Here is a 23,777-nt window from a genome sequence, read left to right as displayed (position 1 = left end):
GTGGTTATGGTTGTCACAAATGGGGTCATGATGTACAATTGTTATGGTCATACATGATGTTGTTATATTGATATGGTTATGGTTATATATGTATCATGCTAATGTGAACTGATCTTGCATATGAAATAATCCTCCATGAAACATCAATGAGGTATGGTTTTTATTTTTATATCTATTTGGTTTATCTGACATGGTGCAATTGCAAGAAGAAGAAAAGAAAATATGACGAGAAAAGTGGTAGACAATAGTTCTTGTGACTCTCCCTGCAAATCAGTTGGGCAGCAAAGAGGAGAGAATGCTCCTAGTATGGCAGATATATTGAGGAGTTTTAGGGAAGATGTCAGAAGTTTAAAGCGGACAATGGCAGGTTGGTTGAGGCTCAAGAAATACTTGCAATGAATTAAGACAAGCAAGTAGAGGTCAATGTAGTGATTCCTTAGAGATTGTCAGAATTGCAGAGACAGGGATAGTTGACGATCATTCAAGAGAAAGAAGAGAAAAATAATGGAGCCTATGGTAGTAGGTTGCAGTCTGGATATAGGTTGGATAGAGGTGATATAGTTAGAGGTGGCAGCTCACAAGATACACCTAACAGAAGGACTCGTATATATGGGTATCATTCTAGTTCCTCATCTAGAAGACATCATCATAATCATCATCCTCATCATCCTTATAAGAGGGGTGAATACTTTCCTAAGGAGTTCAAGAAGTTCAAGTTGCCTACATTTGATGGAGAGATGAAAAAGTTGGAAGATGTAGAGCCATTGTTTCTTGGGATGAAGAAATTTATCAGATTGGATAGCTATTCAAAGAACATGAAAGCCAATATAGCCACCTTTAGTCTCAAAGGGAAATAATATATTTGGTGGGAAGATGTGAAGAATGTCAAGGGAATTCAGGAAGAAGAGTTGATTTCATATGAGTTTGAAAGACTCTTCAAGAAGAAGTACTTGTTTGAGAGGTACTATGATGACAGATCTAAATAATATTCTGAGCTACATATGTGTTCCATGATAGATGATGAGTATACTACCAGGTTCCTCGATTTGTTGAGGTATGCACCCTACCTCAAGGATGAGAAGGACAAGATTCATAGATTCATTAGTGGGATGCCAACAACATATAGAGACTGGATTGAGTTTAATGAGCCTAGATCATTGGAGGAAGCCATCATGAAACTAAGGCATTTTTATGAGCAGTCAAAGAGAAAAGATGAGCCTATGTGTGAGTTGAAAGGAAATGAGAAAATTTAAGGGAAGTGGCCACTAAAGTAGGGAAGACCTCAGGATGTAGGTGAGAAAGTAAATGTTATTCCCTACAAGAAGTTCAATGTAGTTGAGAAGGGACATGGGATGCAACATGGAGAGAAATAGACTAGAGGTGATGGTAGAGGACCATTGCAGTGTTATATATGTGGAAAATATCACTGAAAGAAGGATTGTCAATTGTAATAGGGTGGTAAGACTCATATCTATAGTGCTCAGGAGGTGTAGAAAGTTAGGGATGTTGGTCATAACATCCCTTAAATTTATGTAGTGTGGAAAATAAGGAGGTAGATCATCAGGCATCCATTATTGAGATGGAAGGTAAGATTTCTGGTTGAGTTGTTTCTGTTTTGATTGATCCTAGATCTAGTTATAGTTACAATAATGCAGACCTAGTGGATAAGTGTGGATTGAGAAAATAAATGCATGTAGAGTCTTTGTTGGTGAAATTGGCTATAGGTACTAAGAAGAGAGCTTCTCATTAGGTAAGATCTTGCGAATTCGAACTGAATGGTATGCCTGTTGTAGCACATCTAAATGTATTTCCATTGGGATCATCTAGTATGATTTTGGTTATGGATTAGCTGTACCTTCACTGAGCAAAGTAGATTGTTATGACAAGGCTATTGTGTGCTTATATGATAACGAGGAACAAAGAATCTTGTAGGGAAATAGGAAGCCTACGTCAATGAGGATGGTCACAACTATGTAGGCTAAGTGCAGTTGCAAGAAAAGGTGTGTAATGTTTGTAGTTCATATTTCTGGTGACAAGGTAAGGATGTTGAGGATGTAGAAATATCCAAGAGGTACCCTGTATTACATCAGTTTTAGGATGTCTTTCTGGCAGAGATTCTAGAGTTGCCTCCTCACAAAGAAATGGAATTTTCTATTGAGTTGGTACCAAGGGAAACACCAGCATCAATGGTACCCTACAGGATGAGCACACTAGAGTTAGTAGAGTTGAAGTTGTAACTAAAGGAAATTCTTCATAAGGGATACATTTCTCCAAGTGTATCACTTTGGGGTGCACCAGTATTGTTCGTGATGAAGAAGGATGGTACTCTTAGGTTGTGCAATGAATACAAGAAGTTGAATAAGGTGATGATCAAGAAAATGTACACATTTCCAAGGATTGATGACTTGTTTCATCAGTTGGAGGGAGCAGTAATGTTCTCGAATATTGATCTGAGACAAGGATATCATCAGGTATGCATCAAAGAAGAGGACATCTACAAGAATGCTTTCAAGACTAGGTATGGGAATTATGCATTAGGGGAATTTTAAGGTCAAAAATGGGCCTAATAAGGAAAGTATAAAATAATAGTGGAAATAATCAAATAAGATTAGATTACATCATCGAATTTTAGAGGGAAAAAATAAAAAACTATTTTTTCAACTCATAATTTAGACTTACAACCCTATGGGTTTATTCAAATTTTGAGCAGTAACACTTATTGGATGAAAAATTTGATTCCTCATCCAAGGAGTGCCCATGTCTCAAACTTTCGATGGATCCTCCTACACGAAAAATGAGAAGTACATGAAAAAATGTGATTACAATGATGTTTTTCTTGTATTTCACATTTTTCGTGTAGCAGGGTCCATTGAAAGTATGCAACATGGGTACTCCTTGGATGAGGGACTAAATTTTGCATCTAACGAGTACTACCACCCAAAATTTGAGTAAAAACTTAGGGAGATAAGTTGAAAATATGAGTTTAAAAAGTAGTTTTATTATTTTATTATTTTTTAATCTTTTTACTTTTTTACTCCAAAAATGGTGAATCATCCCCCATAGTTGACATCATCATCATGAATCCTATTGGTTCTTATAAATTTTATTTTGGTTGTACATTTTTCTAAGGAGGCCCATTTTAGACTTCAAAAGTCCCCTAATGAAGTTTGGTGTAGTTCCATTTGGTTTGACTGATGCCCCAACTAATTTTATGCACTTGATGAATAGTCTATTGCATTGTTATCTCGACAAAATTGTTATTGTATTCATTATGGTGTATTGATATATTCTAAGTATGAGGAAGAGCATGGCAATAATTTAGTAGTAGTATTGAAATTCGTAAAAGAGCATCAGTTGTATGCCAATCTTAGCAAGTGTGGTTTCTTTCAGACAGAGGCACATTACTTGGGACATGTTGTTTCCAAGGAAGGCATAGCATTAGATCCAGAAAAGATAAGATCTATCTTGGAATAGGCAGCTCCTAACAATTTGGATGAAGTCAAATCATTCATGGGGTTAGTAGGTTATTATAGGAGGTTCATGAGGAACTTCTCTCAGATTGCCTATCCCACTACGTCTTTGTAGAGGAAAGGGAAGACTTTCGAATGGATAGAGGAATGGGTAACAAGTTTTGAGAAGTTGAATCTGTTTTTGAGAAATTCTCCAGTTCTTAACATTGCAGATCCAAATAAAGGGTTTGTGGTGTGTACATATGCTTACAAGAAAGGACTTCGTAGAGTCATGATGCAGGAGGGACATGTGGTACATTATTAGTCTAGGAAATTGAATGAGCACGAGAAAAACTATGTGACTAATCATCTTGAGTTGGAAGTTATTATCCATGCATTGAAGATGTGGAGACATTATCTTCTTGATAGGAGGTTTGTATTGATGAGTGATCACAGTTGGTTGAGATAACTATTTGACCAACTGAATATGAATGCCAGGAAACCTATATGGTTATATATGATAAGTTAATTTGATTTTGAGATCAGATACATCAATTGCAAGTAGAACAACGTTGCACATTCTCTGAGCAGGAAAGTGTAGATGAACTATGTTGTAGTAGTGAGATTGTTTGGGACAAATTTATAGGATCATATCTTAGAGGAAGTATAAGAAGATGATAGGTATATGGAGTTTCGATACAAGTTACAACAATAGGGTACAAGTGAACAAGATGTGGACTATCATCTCATGATAGATGGCTTGGTGAGTTTCGGGGATAAGATCTTTGTGGTAGATGACGGTAGGCTCAAGATAGCTTATCTTGAGCGAGTTTCATGTCAAGCCTTATTTAGAAGACCGAAGATACCAAAAGACGTTGACATTAGTGAATAAATTATGCTACTGGATGAATCTGAAGAAGGAAGTGGCAAAGTTTGTGGCTAAATGTTTGGACTGTCGGCTCGTGAAAGCAGAGTGTAAGCATCCATGTGCATTACTTTAGCATATTTCAATTGCAGAATTTAAATGGGAGGTTGTATCCATGGACTTCATTATAGGTCTTCCATGGACAATGAGGTAACATGATTCTATCATGGTTGTGGTTGATAGGTTGAGTAAGGTAGCTCACTTCATTCTAGTGAAGACTACTTATTCAACTAGTGAGATTCCACATGTACTCATCAGGGCGATTATGAGATTGGATGATATTATGAAGAAGATTATGTTGGATAGGGATGCTAAGTTCACTTCCAATATTTGGAAGGAGTTGTTTGCAAGTTTGGGGATTGATTTGGCCTTTAGTATAACTTATCATCGCAAAAATATGGAAAGATAGAGACGGTCAACATGATTCTAGAGGATATGCTGAGGATGTACATGATTCATCAACAAAGGAGATGGGAGGTGTACCTTCCATTTGTTGAGTTTGCTTACAAAAAAAGCTACCAGGAGTCACTAAGGATGATTTTAATTGAGGAACTGTATGGGAAAAGTTGTAATAATCCCATCAGTTGAAGTGATCCACTGAACAAGGTACTTATTGGACTGTACATGTTGGAAAACATGGGATAAGAAATGTAGGTTATAAAGAAGAATCTAAAACTAGCATAAGATAGGCATAAGAGTTATATAGACTATCATAGGTCATTTAAGGATTTTAAGGTTAGGGAGCATGTGTATTTGTGCATCAAGCCTAAGAAGAACTCCCTGAGGATTGGATCATGAGTCAATTTGGCACCATTATATTGTGAGCATTTTGAGATCCTTTGAGAGGATTGGACCAATGGCCAACATACTTTTACTACCTATCAAAGTGAAATTCAAAGATGTTTTCCATGTTTCATTACTTAACAGACATGTAAAATATCTTCATTATGTTATTCATTGGTTTGTATTACAGGTGGAACCAAAAGGTGAATTCCAATTGGAACCTTAGTGCATATTGCAATGAAAACAACTTGTGCTTTCGAATAGAGAAATTGAACAGGTTAAAGTATAGTGAAAGAACTTTGGGCCCAATTAATCTACATGGGAGATGGTGGATCAAATGCGGGCTATGTATCCATCATTGTTTGTTGGTTGAGGCAAAGTAGCTTTGGTATATGTACATATTCATGTATGGTTGTTATTGTAAATACCACAATGAGTTGTGTTATAGAGGTCCAATAAGTAGTATACTTATCATGTTTTCATGTTTGTCATGATTGCTTTCCTTTTGAGTAGGTTGTTCATTGTAAATACTACAACAAGCTAAGTTATAGAGCTACATGGGTAGTATGTTTTTGTTTTCAATTGTTTTACTGGTTGTAGGTGTCATATATCATTGAGTGTGGTGCTCCCTTAAGCGGGACGGATCTGTAATAGCCTCGAGTTAAAAAATCATGAAATAAATTTAATAAAGGAAAAATAAGACCAAGGTCATGGGACACTTATTCCAAGTTTAATGTTGGGAAAAATATCCTAGTGGGCATCACTTGTTGTGTTTATGACTTAGGACAAATTGGCAAAGGTAATGAAAAAGGCTTTGAAAAGGAAAAGAGGAATTAATTGGCATTTTATTTATGAAAATAAAGGAAAATAGGAGAAAAGGGAGGTGAAAGGTCATAGGTTGCATGTGATGAGAAAATTGAAGGAAAATTATGGAAAAATGACGAAATTCGAGCCATCAAAAATAAAAAGACATAAGAGGATTAGTTTGTAGTTGTTGTCAACTTTTTATCAGTTCAGTTTGTGAGTTAGTATCATAGAGGAGAAGACCACTAAGAGTATAAGGAAATGAAGAATGCAAAGGAAGGACAAGGAAAGAAACGGAAAGAAAGAATCAAGCAAGGAAAGGTTGGATCAAGAAGCTTCAGTAGGAATACTTGTATGTAACAGATTGCATGTATGGTTTCCTAGTTGGTTTTGGCATGCATGGCATATACATGTGTGTGTTTTGGTTTCGTTGTTGTCGGTGGCATGGAATTCAACTAGTTTCGACACTGGTTTCAGCCTTTACTTGCAATTTATGGATAGCCATGGTGTGATGGTACTCTTTCTCAATTGATCCATGGATTTCTAGAAGGTTTTAGATCTGAGTGACGTGGTCTCAGGAAAATTTGAAGGGTTGGAGGTACAGATTGTTTTCTCCAAGAAACACTCACTAGGTGGGTTGAGACAGGAAATTTCCTTAAGGGATGGTGAAGGAATTTTGAGATGATCTCAAGACCAATTTAGCGGATATCATCATATGGTGAGGGCAGATGTGGTTTAACCTCTAGATTCCCTTGGTTTTTTATGGATTGGTTTATCCCATAAGACCCCACATTCATGCTTGGAATATGTCACAAGGGTGATTGGCTGAAAGGAAGATTTTGTTCAGCCCAATCTATGATCGGGTGGTACGTGGAAGTCCCTAACTTGGTTGGATTTTTCATATTGTTAATAAGAGCTAAGTTCATCATGATTTTGATGAGTAAATGTACTTATTATTATGTGGCTTTATTGGTTGTTCTCTCATTGTTATTTATTTTGTTATATGTTGGTTATCAACATGGTTAATTGATAGTAAGTATGGGTCTTAACACATTTCTATTAATGAATGTCTGGATATTGAATGCAAGATCTAATTGATGTTATGAAAACCATTGTGAGAAGGCATTGTTCATTCTTTTTTATCCTCATATAATTTTTCAGATCATTATGTTTAGATTTGCATTCATGACATGTAGGTTGCATTTTCCCCATGTGTATAACGAAATGCTAGTCCTAGTTGGGAGGGGTCAGGTTAAGTCCTGGTTCAATTTTTGCTTTATAAACTTTGTTTTGATTTAATTTGTCATATCTAGAAGTTTCATTGAGTTCTTGGTAGAGCATTGTGTCCTGGCCCTAAAAAGGTGGCCCAGAATTTGGGGACGCATATAACTGACTGGAAAGGTCCAGAATCATATGGAGGTAGGCTTGTTAGTGTGACTAGAGGGCTACATTCATGTTCACTCCTTGGCAAGGGAGAGGCTAGGGATCTAGATCTATGAAAAATAGAGTTATCTTGAGGGTTGGACACCTGGAGGGTTTGGGTTTCTCTTGGAGGCCCTCTAGCACCTAACGGGAGTCATTAAGGTCTTAAGTTGTCAACTCCATTTCCTTAAGTTCATATAGGAAGTTGAGTCTTATAATAGTGACCCTCAACTCATGTTTACCATGGGTAAACCAATGAAAGTTGTTAAATGTGGAGGAGGTGGTTACATACAAAAATTGTATTCCATGCCTAAACTTCTGAGAATTTGTTGAAATAATGTTCCTTGGCCTCATATTTTCTACAAAGAAAACTTTCTTCAAATTGCATCTTCCTATAGCTAGATACTAACATCACTATTATAACCTCACATCCAATAAGTCCATTTTTCAAGAGATGCACTTGGAGCCATAGTACTCTTCCCATGCTTTGTAGTCCTTTAACTTGGCCTCTATAATCAATCCATCACGGAGATCCATAACCTCGAATGCCATGATATCTATGTTTGCTCTAATAGGTTGTCAAACCACCTCGTTCACAGTATTTGTGTGCTTGAGATAATGCGTAGTCTTAATATGCCTTTGGTTTATGAGAATAAAAAATTCGAGGAGAAATCTCATGAAATTTTGTTCAATAAAAAATAGTTATCAATATTCCTTTTGACGAGAAAGGTATCCCTACCATTGTTGGAGTGAAACACGATGATAGATTATCTCAAAATTTAAATTCTGCAATTATTTTTGTGTGTAGAATTTTTTTTTGGATCCATCGCATAACTATTGGTAGTTTTATCAACGTCTAGTACCAACATATGTGGTTCCTCATTAGGATTTAAAGAAAGATACAAATTTGTAATAAAAAAAGTTTATATAAATATAAATGAGAAGTGATTATGGGGAAAGCCAATGGGAAAAGAAATAAAGAAACAATAGACAAAAAATATATATATTTTAAAAACTCAAAATGATAATCATCTATGTGATTAACTAATAAGTTATTAGATATTAATAATCATTATAATGTTAATTAAAAGGGAACTAAAATAGATTTTAATATAAGGATATTATATAATGATATTATTTATTATTGTAAAACATTAAATATGAATAATTATTCATTATAAAGTGTTATGTAATTTGATAATAAGGTTAAACCAAATGAAAGAAACTTAGTTAGAGATATACTTGGACATTAAAGTGGGAATCTATTTCTCACTTATTTTCCAGAGATTATCTCTATTAAGATTATTAGGATGGTTTCCTATGTCTATAGCTTCCTTAAATTTCTTATTGTGATAGTGATCAATTTTAGCAAGGATGTAGGTGTTTTCAATGCAAATTTGATGTTTGGTATTATTAGAATGTTTATCCAAAGTAGAAGTTTAGAACGATTATGTTTTATATCAGCAGAGTGTTCCTAAATCCTTGTTAAAATGGAATGGCAATTTCTCCAACATAGGGTCTTCCACATGAACAAGGAATAAGATAAATGCATTTTTGACATTTGGGATGAGTGGGAACTTTGAAAAATTTTAGACAGTAGTGAATGTTGTTCATAGGCTCAAAGGTAGACTAAATATTGTTCTTTCGTAGAATATGAGCATTTTTTTCTGTAGTTCCCATGATTTAGGGAAGGTGTACGTTACCAACAATATTGTTACCTTGTTGTTTATTTTTAGGTCGTTTATCAACATTATCGAAAGATTTCACACCTTGTTGTCTCTTGTAACCATTATTTATGAATACATCCATAAGATTGGCTTTCTAAATGTTCATATGTTCTTTTTCATAAACCCTCATGACTCTAGTTGCTAAGGTACTAAGAACACCAAGTTTCTGAGCAAGATGATGGTGGGAGCTGGCCTAAAGGTACTTTTTATTATGAGCTTTTTTCCATTAGACTTGGTGAGACAAGGAACCATATTGATTTCTAGTAACGAGAATGTCAAGAAAGGGAATGCTTTTATCAAATTCCACTTCCATGGTGAGTTTGATAAATTCAGATTAATTGTTTAGGTGATCCAACAAAATTTTTAATTTTGTCTCGTCCATGTGGCCATATGATGAAGGTGTCATCAACAAATATTTTCCATAGTTTATCCTTCAAGGGGGAGGAATCTAGTTCTTTGGTTTCAAAGTCTTCCATGGATATATTTGCAATAACAGGAGAAAGAGGTGAGCTCATAGCTACCCCACATATTTGTTCATATATTTATCCCATGAAACTAAAAAATGTGGATGTAAGACAAATTTGTATCAACTTGGCAGTGTTAGGATCAATAATCTTATGGACAAATTTGATAGCCTCATTAATGGGAATGTTGGTGTAAAGGGAATTCACATAAAAACTTACTAAAATATCATTCTCGTCAGGAATTAAATCTTTAATTTCATTGATAAAGTAGGTGTAGTCTTTGAAGAAAGTAGTAGTATCACCAACAATCAGTTTAAGTTTAGCAACAAGGTCTCTAGCAAGATGGTATGTAGGACCACAAAAAGTATTGACAACGGGTCTAAGGGGAACCCCTTCCTAGTGGATTTTTGGAGCTCCATAGATCCTAGGTGTATATGGATTTCTTTCTATCAACTATTTTCTATCATTGTAACACCCTCCTCCTATGTCTATCATATCATAGAGGCTACTATGATATGATTCAACCTCCTGGGTAACCCTAAGTAAATGGAATTGATGGAAACATAGCACACGTACCTCCTTCAGGTGCTTCAACACCCTTAGCAGCTAATCCACCACTCCATATACCTAACCCCTGAGTGAACCTTGCATTTAGATGAATTAAACTCAAATTTGCTCCCTTGAAAAGGCATGCATGCGACTACAACCCTATATTTTCTCTGATAGGCTTTCCTGCCAGTGACTAAAGACTCAAATTTTTAGTGTTATTCCAACGACTCCAAGATTTGAGACACCTTTTTAGGCCCAGAGGCTAGGTCAATGGCCAGAATTGAACCATCTCTTCAAATGAGTAAAATAACATGCCAATTGAAGTACCAAAGAAAATACTAGTTCAATACCTTGGTTGTACACAAGTGTAAATAATAGATATGAGCATAGGGGTCTCATACTTATCTGAGATTTGCTATGAAGCATTGTCTCCTTATCACATTAGCTACCATTTCATCCATTCAGTCATAGATACATTGATCATTTAATAACAAGTAATAACATGATGAGAGCCACTCATGGCTGCTGTCATAAAACATATACATAACTAGCATAATAGGGAAAAAAATATCAATGAAATCATGACCACATACATCACATATAATCCATCATAATACTCATAGAAATACTAGGAGAAATAACCTTTCATTAACGATGAAAAATCCAAATCTGGGATGGTACTTCCACATTCCACCTGACCGTATAATGGTTGAGCCAAATCTCTCTTCAGTCATTCACCCCCGTGCCATATTCCAAGCTTGAATGTGGGATATCATAGAACAAATCAACCAAAAACCATCCAGGGCTTCTAGAGCCCATCCACATAAACCCATCAAATAGTGATTCCACCCCACGGTTGGATATCACTAAAACCATCATCTGATCAGTCTCTATCCTAGCCTTCCAAGGCTCCAGAGCATTTTTTTGACTCGAATCCCAAGGCTAGTAACTCAACCCATGACTGTTGTCATGCGCTAGATTGTTTTCCCAACCAGGACTCCAAGACTAGTAACTAAACCCACAACTCTTTTCGGGCTTCCAGAGCATTTGCCCAACCAAGGCTTCCAGGACTAGTAACTCAACCAAACAAGGGCTTCTAGAGCGTTTGTCCAACCAAGGCTTCCAGGACTAGTAACTCAACCGAACAAGGGCTTCTAGAGCGTTTGTCCAACCAAGGCTTCTAGGACTAATAACTCAACCCATGTTGTATAGGGCTTTCAAAGAATTTTTCCAACCAAGGCTTTTGAGACTAGCAACTCAACCCAAGCCATTACAAGGCTTCCAAAGCATTTTTCCAACCAGAGCTTCCAATAACTCATAGCTCAACCCAAGCTAAGGAAACATGTGAACTAACCAAAACAAAACGAGGAAATAAACCTACAATCTCCATGGCTATCTAGGAAGTGGAAAGGCTAGGCAATCCACTTTCAATCGAGGCAATCCTCCATGCCAATAATAGATCATAACCAAGAAACTACATGCATGTGCCATGTATGCCAAAACTAGTGAAGGCAACATACATGCAACTCGATACATGCAAGAAAAAATCATGCAGCTGCTGATATTGGTGCTCACTTCTGATTTCCTACTCTTCCTTTGCCTTATTTCTCCAAAACTCTAAGTATGCCACACCCACCAAGAGTGGTCCAAGAAAACTCTAAGTCTCTAGGAGTATGAGAGAGAGAGAGAATAATGAGAGAACTCCAAAACTGAATGTTGATCAAGTCTTGCCCACTTATCCTCAGAAGCATTTTTATTACTGAGGCCTCTATTTTCTTCATTTTCCCTTATTTTCCTTCATTTTCTTCCTCACATGAAACGTGTGACCTTTCACCTTCCTTCTCTCCTAGTTTCCATTATTTTCATAAATAAAATAACAATTAACACCTCATGTCTTTCCAAGGCATTTTCCATTTCCTTTGTCAATTTCCTTAGCCATAATAAATCGAATCAACACCCATTAGGATGTTCCCCCACCATTCATCTTGGAATATGTGTCCCATAACCATGGCCTTATATATATTTACATGGAATGTTCACAAAGGCTATTACAAAACACTCCCCCTTAGGGAAACATCATCCTCAGTGTTGAATGAAACCTATAACCAACAAGGTTATTGAAAACAAAATATACTACCCATGGAGCTTTATAACACAAATCGTTGCAATATTTACAATGACCATCTGCTAAAGCATGACACACATACCATTTACTAGAGCTTCATAACATAGCTCATTATAGTATTTATAGTAACCACATATACACATACACATTTTCTTCAACCAATAAATAACCATACTATCTATGGAGCATTATAAATCTAGCTCTATACAATATTTACAATAATATACACATATACACATTTTCTAACCAGTAAATAAAACATACGATGCCTGAATCCACAACAAGGGAGTTCAGAGGCTCACACCGCCACCCTCAAGTAATACTAGGATTCACCTCCTTCCCAGGAAGTCAAGAATCCAATGCCACAGTCAAACTACATCAAGTTTCTAGTGTTATAATCCTACGCCACTTTTCCTCTCAGTGAACAGTTACTGACTCACTGTTCCAGGGCGCACTCCTAATGTTCATCTGATTCCTTATGGCAATGCTAATGAAAAGAACAATTCTATCCCCGATCTTCCCTTCTTTGCTACACAATCCCTTGAGCAATCTGGTCAACCCCTTTCATGTAGCCACTCACCTTCCAAGTTCCCCTGGAACCCCCATCTCAGGTTGTGCATCCCTTGGCAATCTTCCTCACATCGGAAGATACAAGAACCAAGGCATATCCCTACCTAAAAACCATCATATCAATCATAACATGCTGATGGAAATCAATGGACACTATTGGGTACCAATGTCCCACAATGGCTGTGTTCATGAATGCTTTATTAGCATACTGCTGCATTTCCAATTCCCTTTGTTGTTGCAAATTCTTGTAGTCGATTTCAATCACCCAACGAGACATTTCATGCATTCTTGTACCAAGCACATAACTTCCATTATATTTAAAATAAATTGAAATAAATTCACATCATACCTCATTGGTAGCTCATTAGTAAGGTACATTTGCAATCCCACTCGCTTCCTGTCACAACAATTCAAACTAGCATATTTGACCAAATAAACATGTATAAAAACATCTCATCAGGTTAGCTCAAAAGATAACCATTATATATCAAAATCATAGATCGCATATAACCATCATAAACCAGAATTATAATTCACATGTAATCATCATATACCATAATCATAAATCACATGCATAGTAAAACTGAAATAATATACCGATAATTATCCTTTAATCGATCCTGACTTCTACCTTTGCTCTTATTTTGTATGCACACCCAACAAAGACCTAGTGATTCCTCCTCAACCAGGTGCATATATACATAGTGTTCGTCACACATATACAAACACACACGACATACAACTCCATGCAATACATACACTTACACCTAACATACAACACATACACCTACACCCATGGTATTCAACACAATACATACACCTACATATAATACATAACATAATACATACACATACACGTAATATACAACATAACACAATACCTCTATACCTGATATACAACACCACACAATACACACACCTACACAATGCTTATACCTAGTACCACATGCCCTCAACACAACATGTATGACATGCACACAATACCACATGTGCAACAGTACCATATGTACACAGTACCACATGTACATCGCACCACCTGCACAACAGGTGCACAACATCACATGTACATGGTGCCACCTGCCTAACATGTATGCAATCCCACATGTACACTATAGCACTTGTATAGTGTGTACACAATACCACATGTACACAACACCACATGCACGACATGTACACAACACCACTTGCACACAATACCACTTTTACAACAAGTACACATCACCACATGCACACAACACCACTTGTACAATCATGCACACCGCACCATATGTACATAGCACCACATGTACAACATGCAAACGACACCACATGTACATAGCACTGCATATCCAACATGTACATAGCATCGTGTACACAACATCGCATATTCAACATGCACAAAGAACCATATGTATACAACACAGCATATACATCATGCACACAATACAATATGTATACAACATGGTATATCCAACATGTACATAGCACCGTTTATACCCAACACTAAATATGCAACATTCATACAACATTATCTGTACTAACACCCTGTACATAATATTGCATAAAAATCATGTACACACACTGCATATGCACAACCCTGCATATGAAAAATCATCACAAATGAAACATGTAAAACATATACAACATATGCACAATAGTGATACCACATATTTGAAACCACATTGTCCTTACCAAGAAACCTTGCTTCTAGTGTCTTATTCATGCTTATCCTTGCATGGTGCAGACCACACTACTTTCATTTCACTAATGTATCCCTTGGTATAACTTGTCCATAACATAGACATAATATAATCACATAATATCAACTCATAACCACAAGATACTGAACTCATATATTTTTCATAACTACTCTTCCCAATTGATTCCTTGTAAGGCTAGGAACCTCTTCATGTTATTTGCCCACGTAAGTAATCATTCCTCCACCAGAATGATTCATGATGACCCTGTTAGACAATGCCATATATACATAGACACATACATGCATATACATAAACATTAGAATAAAAAAATCATGATCAATGATGACCCTGTTAGATAACAACGTAAATACATACATACATGCGTATAATCATTAGCATAAAGCAATCATGATCACAACATAAATACTAGATATCAAGTTCAAGGTTAAGAGCACTTCCTTTATTCATTCACAACATTCAGAACCACCATTCCCAACTTAGTCAAGCCATCTGACATCTCAGGTCCATTTACTTTACCTTTTCTGGTTACCTTTCACATGACTATCCTACCATTGTCCACTTACACCAATGGACCCAACCAATCCAGCTGGTTTTTATAGTCTTACCCTCCATTGCGCTTACTCCTCCATAGAGCTTCATCTACATATTACATTATCTTTTGGGTACCACACAGTTCTCCCGAGCTCCATCAACTTTCCTCATTCCCAAACAATCCCAAGTCTCAAAAAATAATAGGCAAGATAAGAAACAACTAATAAAGAAACCATCAAACCAAGTGGCATGACCATGCACAAGTCACAAAAAAAACTGCAATCAAGCACAATGAAGCACCAAAAGACCAAAAGCACAAGACTAGCAACAAACACTATGACTCAATCCACATGGTTCCCAAGGAAAGCTCAACTCAAGCCTTGTTCAATATTTCATAGCAGTCTCTTTCTATGCAATCCCCTACATCATATTACCATAAACACATAATTTTCAGTGCATAAATAAGTATAACAATGTACAATTTATCTTACCTTGTTGTGCCAACCATGTTACTTGCAACTGAACACATCCAAGCCATCTCACAAGGAACTCCAACTCCCTCCACCTGCAACTAGAAACTAGCTACTATATTTGTCAAGTACATGTTCATGAACCTAGCACATGTGCACATAATGTCAAATAAAATCAAGGTTTAAGAAGACTTCATGTATGCAAAGAAATCATTCATTTGGAATTAGTGTTTCCAAACATAGCCAAATGAATTCTTATCCAATTCCTTCCTTTTACCTTTTTGCAATCAAGGCTTAGTTATGTAAACACATCAATTATTACCTTGTCATGCTAATACCAAGCATGTTTCCTACAACTACTCACACATGTCAACCACATGTTCCAAGTATCAAGACGATCATCTATATCACTTCAAAATCAACCTTTACTGAGGCTAACAATCATGTCATAATCCATAGTCAACTCTAGTCATTAAACATAATGCTACAACTATCACCTACTACCCTCAAGTACATATCAACTATCTCAACACATATGTTAGTACATGCATCTGAAAACAAAATCATTTGAACACATACTCATATTATGTAATTCATCAAACATTCAAACAACTTTCAAACATACCATGCTAAATAAATCAAATACACGACATAATAGACACCAAACACTCAAACGCAAAATAGATGACATAATCAAACATTCAAATGCTAAATAGATGATGTAAGAAATCTCATACCTTAAGATATCCTAGGGGAGGCTCTCTTGTCTGCACAATCAATCTAGTTAGCAAGATATAACTTTACAACATGTCAAGTCAAACATAAATAAGACCACGTTATCCATAAAACTAACTAACTAACATGTTCACATCATAAACCCATAAGCATTTATCATTTATGCATAGAAATCACATATGTATGATCAGTCTAGATTAGTAACACATAATGCAACACAATAAGTAGACTCAAACTTGAATGTCGTGACCCTAACCATATTCACAGGCAAATCCAATTTAGCATGATACATATGACATCAAGATCTTAATTAAATAACCCTAATCATCAAGTTACTAGCATATAACAACCATAAGCTATATATCATGCTCATCGACAACATATAACCTAATCATCAAGCTAACTATCCTATAACAACAACAAGTTAAACTATAACATACTTATAAACAACATATACATAATCATCATGTTATCTAATATAGAACAAAAATAGCAATGCATACAACCACATGTTACTATCATTCATGACACGTGCATGTGACTATATTAATCAAATAGCATCTATCATGTATGTAACCATAACATCAAAAACATTTACATAAACCTAATGCATATGAAAATCCTTAACTTACATACCTGCATTCGAAACAAAAAATACCTGTATGACAATATGCTCTTGCCTCAAGGTCCAATTCTGGAACTTCACTTTAATGATCTACATCTTTGATTCTATTTTAGACAACACATTAGCATCATAACAACCAATAGCACCAAAATTACCTAAATTTTCATACAATGAATCGATGAGGCATTTTTGACCTACTATTCATTCATAAATATAACCAAGATTATACATGCATAACAACTACATATAGACATATAGCACATGTGTGCAAAACTATATACACACCATTCTAGCTGTAGTTTAGTCATCAATGCACAACCATATTAATTACACAAACCATGACCTCATGCACGACAACAACAACCACCTCACGTGCATTTGAGAACATGTGAACATTGATGTGCATAACAATGCATAATCAATGTTATCAGGAAAATAGTGTCCATTCAAAGCTGCTAGTCCCACTAATATGGGTAGCTATGTTAGAAATAAACAAACTAAATTTACTTGTGTCTTCCTTTATGATAGATAGATGAGAGAGAAGCAGAGAGTACCAACCTCAGTCTTTTGCTGGTCTCCTTGCTCGTTTCCTCTCTCCCTTGTTAGAGCTTTTGCCACTCCTTTCTCACTTGTCCCGCTTCAAATAACACCTATAGAGTCAAAGCAACAAAATACCATCAAAGCATAGAGATCTATAACCATAAACAATGTAGGATCAAATGTACATTAACCATATAAATGCATATACAAATACAAGATTCAGAGATATACAAGCATATGGAGGAAAACTCAAATAGCTTTATTGATAGAAGTAGTAGAAGAGATGATTACGACCAAGCTATATGAGCCAGCATCATCCTCCCAGCATGAAAGCCCTCTTCACCTCATACAAAGCAAGATCACCCAATAATGTCTTCAAAGAGAAACCAATAGCACTTCCTTGCAAATTACAAAATTCCAGCCCCTGGATCTCTAGGAAGAGGGATCCATATATAGATGTTTGCAGGAGAGTGAGTCAGCTTCTGGGATTTTGATTACTGACATTTCACTAATAGTTCTTGGTTCCACTTGGATAATTCATGATCTCTTACTCATCCTTGGGCGAATTCAGAGAGGCAAGTGTCATATGAGTAGTTTCTAGAAGATTCTTTGAGTTTCCACCTAGGAAACTACTTTTTCCATTTGCCTGCTCTCGCTCATTGTACCCTATAGAAGGGCTTTTCAGTATGCATTGTATACCCCATGCGTAACAGTTGAGATGCATTGCATCCTTAGCATGGAGCAGTCTGTATGGTCTAGTTTCGACCAGTTCTGAGCAGTTTTTTAGGGATAACTTCCAGGAAATGATGTAATCAGCTGACCTTGTTCCTTTAGGGTATGAAACAACACTTTTAGGGGTTTATAAGCCCTTGGTTTATGGACATATGTGATTGGGGTTGCAGTGCCCAAATATGTCTATAACAGTTTCCCCCTAAAGCATGAGGTCGTAAATCTTCTGATGTTGGGTGAAATGCTTTATAATGAGGATCCGAGGTTTTTCAAATTGGAAGGTGACTTGTAATAAGATATAATACAATACATTATCTTCATAATCTTTTAATGATCTAGCTGAGGCGGGCATTCCCATGCTTAGCTTTATAAATTCATTTTCATGTACATAAGACAAACAATCGTCTGTGTGGCAGACTGATGATTCTAGTAGAGCCATCATCCCTTAGTTCGGGTGATTATCTGTGCAGTTGTGATGTACATTTGATGTCTTTATTTTCCTAAATATATCGTAGCATGGATGGATGAAACTAGATTCGGGGTCTTCAAACTCGTTCAATCTTCGCCCGAAGTACAAGTCAATGCATGTGAAAAGATGTTTTGATGTCGAACATGGAAAGACATCATCTGATTACCAGCCAATGATGTAAGCTGTTAACAGGCACGAGAGGAATCACCAATAATGATAATGACCCTCAAGGTACTGTAGTACAATTCACGTGCTATGAATACATGAGTTGATGTTGAACACCACACAAAATCTTTCGGTTGAAGGCCATTGATGTAAACCTGTCACCGAAAGTGAGAAACTTGCCATTGAGGCATGCAAGCTTCAAAGTACTGAAAGGGTTGTTCCTAAGTCAACTTCTTGGATAATGAACTGATGTTGACAAGAAGTGACCCGTCGTAGGAGGGCCTTGATAAACCCATATCTACAACATTGAACGAAGCAAATGATTTTGTGGAGGTGAAAACGATCTGATGATACAAGGTTCAGGGTGGTGGTAATGAAAAATGGAGAGTGAAGGTATTGCAGCAGATGAGGCGTTAGCTGGGTTGGTGAATTCTCTGAGAGACTTCTCTTGAACGTATCGATGACATTGAAATGGAATGGTAGCGTTAACCCCAAAATGGATGATATGGTGGACCAATGGTAATATGACCAGTGAACGGAATAACCCAACTCGACTCAATCATGGTGATGGAGTGAAAGTGTCATGTTCAAGAGTGACCTGCGACCAATGAAGTTATTCAAGTTTTCTTCCCTTTTCCCTCGTCATTGCTGACGAGTACTTCTTTATTTTCGTCAAGCTTGACGAGGATAACATATGCTTGTTCTATAATTTTCCCTTCGGGAAAACCTGTCGCTATGTTTTAACGAGCCTAGCGACAGTGAAGCTCGCCCTTGTCTGCATGGACAAGTTTGTCGCTATTATTTTAACGAGTTTAACGACAAAGATAAGTCAGTCATTTTCAATTCTAGAGAGTCTAAAAAGAGACGTAAAGGCAACTCTAGTAGTCCTTTTTCATAATATAATCCCTTAAGTCTGGAAAAGTATAAAATAATACGAAAGGGATGACCTTTCGATAGTTTTAATGAGCCGAACAAGACAAGCACTTGATCTTTTTGTGTAATGATCCCTCAGGTCCAAAAAGAATAAAATCTAGAGGAGTGATGGCACTTCCAATCACTTTAATGAGCTGGAGAGGGAAATTTCTCGGCAATCCTTTCATATTTTATGAGTCAGATGAAAAGAGCTTAAAAGAGACTCATTTTTTGAGGAACGAGTGATGTTTTTGGATAGCAACTGGTTCCAAGTAAGGTTTGGAACTTTTCAATCACGGTAGTGTAAAGAAGGTGGCTAATAGAATCACTTGTCGCAGTTGTTCCTCAAAAGGGTAAAAAATCAAATGGAAGTGTATGATCAGCTAAAAAAGAGTGGAGGTGATGGTAAGAACACGACCAAGGTTCAAAAGCTGATAATTATGCGATCGCAATGGTTATTTACCGCAGGTGGGTTCATTTTTTAATGAGCTTGAACTCTAGGGGAACATGTGCTCATTGTTAGGTTTATTTTTTAATGAGCTTGAACTTTGTGTAAACCTGCTCATGCCAGTCGTATAATAAGGATGTCTCATCAATAGGTTCATTTTTTAGGGAGCTTTCCCCATTCAAAACTTTGTTCCGAAGCCTTTTGTATGCAAGCTAGGAATGACCAACCTACGAGTTTAAAGGGTTGAGAGTCTACAAACTAAGAAAATAAAAGGTCGTTTTTCACTTGTATGCAAAAAGGTTTGCATGCCCCCAGGTATAAAGTAGAGTTTCCAGGTCACCATATGGAAGTTCTTGCATTAGCAAGATTGTTCCATCTGTGTAGCAGACAAAACACTTCCTTGGTGATGTCCATCGAAATGGACAAAGGTGACTGTTGTTAGTGCCAATCACATAACCTTTAGTGGGTGAATCCTTTTCCAGTCTACTTCCATTTTTCTAAATGGACAGGGGAGTAAGACTAGTCATATATCCTCCATGGAAACCTACCTTATAACAAGGGTTTTCCTCTCGAAGCAGACCAAGGCGCATGCCTCCTGGATTTCAGTCACAATCACCGAATCACTCACGATCATCAGGTGGATGGACTAGAGATTGATGAGAAATTCCTTATGCAAACAGACCAGTTAGGGATGACATTTGACTAATAGTTGTGTTTAAACCAAGGAATGAAAGATGGTCAACTAATTGGACCACTCTGCCTTCATGCGGAAAACACATCACTCGAAAGAGTGAGGAAACAATAACTCCCATACTATAAATGTAGTCACGTCCAAGGAGTAGATTGTAATCTAGAGGCCCTTGGACTACCATCACGTTTAGATGAATGGTTTTGCTTCTCAAAGTTATAGGCAAATTTGGAAGGATCCCTAACGGTCGACTAGTTACCTTGTTGAAGCCTGTCAGATTTCGAATCTCAGGCAAAAGCGATGGCGAACCAAGCACTTTCCAAGCAGTTGAGGAAAGGATACTCACAGAAGCCCCTTCATCTATGATAGTACCAACCATGATCATTTTGTAAGCTTGTACTCTGATTCAGAATGGTACATTAGATGGTAGGCAGGGTCTGCCTAATAGATTCCAATCGAAGGAAATGACTAGATTGCTTGGAGTAGGGACTGAATAAACAACCAGGTAAATCTCTAATGAACTTCCTTCCTATGGTAAAGGAACAGATAGATTTCCCCCATGTTCATCAGATTTTGTGTTAATGAAAAGAATTTGAATGGTGTCGTTCTCATTCTCTTTGGTGACAGTATCAACTGAAGGTGGACCTTCTGAAGGCAAGGCTGGGTCGACTACCGTCTTGACCTGTTGAATTTGGTCCGGTGTGGACTCAGAGGGTTTATCTTCAATGATAGGTGCTTCGACCGACAAAAAATGTGTGTCAGTCTGATTTTCAACTAGCGATGGACTCGGCAATAGTTTCTTGTATCCAGGAGGAAGTCGTTGCGGTGAAGTAGGATGATTATCCAAGACTCTTTTAGTTTCGTCCAAGAATGGACAACGGTGGAGGGCATGATTGCCTCTGTACAGCCTACAAGGAAATCTAGATCTTCCCTTCTGTCCATTGATTTCATTTTCACTAGTTGATGGTGTGCTCTCAACATCATCGTCAGAGGTTGAAGACACCAGATTGTGCAAGCGGGGAGACCAGTCCCTTAGGATCTGTGGGATGCAGGGACAATGTCGATGATAGTGGTCTCCCTTGCAAATGACACATGGAGATTTAGGTTTGGATGGTGCAGTGTGTAGATTTTCACCAGATGATGCATGGTTTCCCCCATTCATCATTGGCTTCTTCTTATTCTTCTCCTTCCCTTTCCTCTTTTTCTCAGTTACTTGGTTTTTAGTGTTACTAGCTTCACCAAGCGAAGAGGAAGAAGGAGAGGGAGAAACCAACAAAGTAGAAGGTTGGGGAGCAACTTCAATATATTCTAGTTGCTGATTTTATTGCTGAGGAATTGCAGTGTTTTGAATGACAGAGGTCGAGAAAAGCCATACTGGCAGGCCAATTGTGAGACATGGAAGGGACAATGTAGCCATGTGTGGAGCACCAACATCTCCCCAAGAAGAGAAAGGACTAGGATTTCCTCCAATGGGAAATCCTTGATTTGTGGACTCCATTTTTACAACCTAAGACCAAGGAGGGAACAGTGATGTTATTTCAATTAAAATAAATTTTATGATGCTTTGACACAACTTTATTTTTCAATTTTTAAGAGTCGAGAAAAATCTAAAGATGACTCTAGTCGCCTTCGATTTTTAATGAGCCTGAAGTGCCAATTGCTCAAATGGACCTTTTCTCTTAAGGAGTCTGAAAAGGAACGAAAGTGACTACTCTATAAATCTAGACAGAGGGATTACCAAACCAATCGCAAAACTACAGAATACTTTTTACGGTACGACAGTCAATCTTCCCGAATGCTATGTTTAGTACATTGTGATCGATAGGGCAGCAGACACGGCTTCATAAGGATAAAGGATGTAGCCTATTGTGGTCTCCCAATATATACTCGACAGTATGTGGGAGCACAAGTCCGTACTGGCACTTGTCGTCTCAAATAGGAGGAATCACCCAACCTACAATGAAAGCGATAGTTACCAGGCTTTATGACACTAGAATACATCTCTAGCCTAGACTTCTAAATGTTTTGCGTTAGGTTCCAAAGCGTTTTTATGTTCATTGAGGTTTATTTTATAGTTGATATTTCTTAAGAAGTTTTTCTTTAAGGTTCACCGCGTGATGTAGATATACAATTCCTAAATATGCAATCTAAGATGATAAATAGTCGTTTACTTTCTTTTTGCAATGAAAATCCTAGCTACTAAGGAAAGAGAAATGAAATTCTTTCAACATAGAGCAGAGAGCACACACTAGATGCACTTTCCCTAAATCAATTTCAGCATGCAGTCTAAATGCAAATGCACATGCATGTATTGTTTTTCAGTTTCCTTAATGTGAGAATGACAAAAAGAAAACTAAGTACAGATCTAAATTATCTTCTTTCAAAGCGATAATACCAACAATTTTCTCTTCAAAAAGCAAAAGGAAGGCTAAGACGACACTTTGCGATTTTGAATTTAAACTGTTTTCGACACTTGAAATACTATTAATTCAAATCAAATACAATGGCAAAAGTGTAATCGAATATCTAAAAGAGGAATGCTTTACGACACTCTTTTTCTTGACTGAAAATGACACTTGCGACACTTTCAAGTCAAAAGATGACAGTTCGATTAAGCTACCATTTGCAAAGGAGAACTGTAAATGATGAAAAATACATAAAAAACATTCACAATTCCTTATCAATGGAGGATGAAATAATGCAAAGGAAGATGGTTTCAATAGCGATATACTGATCGTAGACAACAAAACTACTAAATAAAGCTGAAGACAATGGAGAAAAAACCAAAATCTGGAGGCAGAAACAATCTCACTCAATCATCGCACCTTTAACACAGGGAAACAGGGATGCATCTCACCTGCAACACACGGGAGGTGCGATGCAACCAGATTGCGAATGAGAGATAGTGCAATGGTCTAGGAACGAGAGTGATCTTGGTTTTCACTCA

At 37.0% G+C, this 23,777-nt stretch overlaps 1 pseudogene; it reads left to right on the top strand.

Moving 5' to 3' along the window:
• The first annotated feature begins 222 nt into the window (after positions 1–222).
• LOC149255434 (putative disease resistance protein At5g47280) overlaps positions 223–23,777 on the top strand; it is a 46,067-nt pseudogene continuing 22,512 nt past the window's right edge.

This window comes from Pinus tabuliformis, chromosome 7 (genome assembly GCF_031772625.1).
Source record: "Pinus tabuliformis cultivar Carrire ecotype Pingquan chromosome 7, CPIR1, whole genome shotgun sequence".
Classification (NCBI taxonomy): domain Eukaryota; kingdom Viridiplantae; phylum Streptophyta; class Pinopsida; order Pinales; family Pinaceae; genus Pinus; species Pinus tabuliformis.
This window is presented reverse-complemented; position numbering and strand designations above follow the sequence as displayed.